The sequence below is a fragment of the Arachis ipaensis genome, chromosome B3 (genome assembly GCF_059453495.1).
Source record: "Arachis ipaensis isolate K30076 ecotype BB chromosome B3, ASM5945349v1, whole genome shotgun sequence".
Taxonomy (NCBI): Eukaryota; Viridiplantae; Streptophyta; class Magnoliopsida; order Fabales; family Fabaceae; genus Arachis; species Arachis ipaensis.
Genome location: NC_142438.1, coordinates 97,010,884 through 97,012,893, shown reverse-complemented (window position 1 = coordinate 97,012,893; position 2,010 = coordinate 97,010,884). Strand labels below are relative to the sequence as shown.

The 2,010-nt window shown below is 35.6% G+C and overlaps 1 non-coding gene across 1 annotated transcript; it reads left to right on the top strand.

Annotated features, from left to right (window-relative positions):
* The first annotated feature begins 420 nt into the window (after window positions 1-420).
* Window positions 421-528, top strand: LOC148571694 (small nucleolar RNA R71). The gene has a single exon (XR_015880374.1). It is a non-coding gene; the product is annotated as a small nucleolar RNA R71 (small nucleolar RNA).
* The last annotated feature ends 1,482 nt before the right edge of the window (window positions 529-2,010 follow it).

Sequence of the window (2,010 nt, the reverse complement as noted above, 5' to 3'; positions counted from 1 at the left end):
TGAAGGATTATAGGTGTTTCCATAGGGTTCTCCCATGTAATTCACCTCTTCCATTGCTGGGTTCTCAGGATCATAAGCTTCTTCTTCAGATGAAGCTTCTTTGGTATTGCCTGTTGCTGCTTGAATTCCAGACAGACTCTGAGAAATCATATTGACTTGTTGAGTCAATATTTTATTTTGAGCCAATATGGCATTCAGAGTGTCAATCTCAAGAACTCCTTTCTTCTGAGTTGTCCCATTATTCACAGGATCCCTTTCAGAAGTGTACATGAATTGGTTATTTGCAACCATTTCAATGAGTTCCTGAGCTTCTGCAGGCGTCTTCTTTAGATGAAGAGATCCTTCAGCAGAGTTGTCCAATGACATCTTGGATAGTTCAGATAGACCATCATAGAAAATACCTATGATGCTCCATTCTGAAAGCATGTCATAAGGACACCTTCTGATCAATTGCTTGTATCTTTCCCAAGCTTCATAGAAGGATTCACCTTCCTTCTGTCTGAAGGTTTGGACTTCCACTCTAAGCTTGCTCAATTTTTGAGGTGGAAAGAATTTTGCCAAAAAGGCATTGACTAGCTTTTCCCAAGAGTTCAGGCTTTCTTTAGGTTGTGAATCCAACCATGTTCTAGCTCTGTCTCTTACAGCAAAGGGAAAAAGCATAAGCTTGTAGACCTCGGGATCAACCCCATTGGTCTTGACAATGTCACAGATTTGGAAGAATTCAGCTAAGAACTAATGAGGATCTTCCAATGGAAGTCCATGAAACTTGCAATTCTGTTGCATTAGAGAAACTAATTGAGGCTTAAGCTCAAAGTTGTTTGCTCCAATGGCAGGGATTGAAATGCTTCTCCCATAGAAGTCAGGAGTAGGTGCAGTAAAGTCACCAAGCACCTTCCTTGCATTATTGTTATTTTCGACTGCCATGGCTTCTTCTTGTTTGAAAAGTTCTGTTAGGTTCTCTATAGAGAGTTGTACTTTAGCTTCTCTTAGCTTTCTCTTCAAGGTCCTTTCAGGTTCAGGATCAGCTTCAACAAGAATGCCCTTGTCCTTACTCCTGCTCATATGAAAAAAGAGAAGAAGAAAATATGGAATCCTCTATGTCACGGTATAGAGATTCCTTGAGGTGTCAGAGGAAAAGAAGAATAGAAGGAGGACGTAGAGAAGAGAGAATTCGAACTTATCAAGGGAGATAGAGTTCGAATTGCATATTGAGGAGGAGTGTTAGTCCTTAAATAGAAGGGTGTGAGAAGAGGGGAAGAATTTTTGAAATTAAAGTAAAAGATTTTGAAATAATTAAAAGAAATTTTGAAAATTTGGTAATTGATTTTCGAAAACTAAGATTGGGAAAGAAATTAAGTGATTTTTGAAAAAGATTTTGAAATTAAAAATAAAAAAGATATGATTGAAACTTAATTTTAAAAAAGATGTGATTGAAAAGATATGATTGAGAAGATATGATTGAGAATCAAATTTAAAAGAAGAAAGTTTTAAAATTAAAGTTGATTACTTGACTAACAAAAAATTAGAAGATATGATTCTAGAATTTAAAATTTGATCCTTTCTTAATAGGCAAGTAACAACTTGAAAATTTTGAATTAAATCACTAGTTGTAACAAGAATTTTCGAAAATAATAATAAATAAAAAAATGGAAAGAAATTGATTTTGAAAGGATATGATTGAAAAGATATGATTTGAAAAGGATTTGATTTTGAAAAATTATGAATATTTGAAAAAGATTTGAATTAAAAACAAAATCTTCCCTCTAGTGTCCTTCTGGCGTTAAACGCCCAGAATGGCATCCATTCTGGCGTTTAACGCCCAAAATGCTACCTTTTTTGGGCGTTTAACGCCCAGCCAGGTACCCTGGCTGGCGTTTAAATGCCAGTTTTCCTTCTTCACTGGGCGTTTTGAACGCCCAGCTTTTTCTGTGTGATTCCTCCGCTGAATGTTCTGAATCTTCAATTCTCTATGTTATTGACTTGAAAAGACATAATTTAAAAAAAAATTTG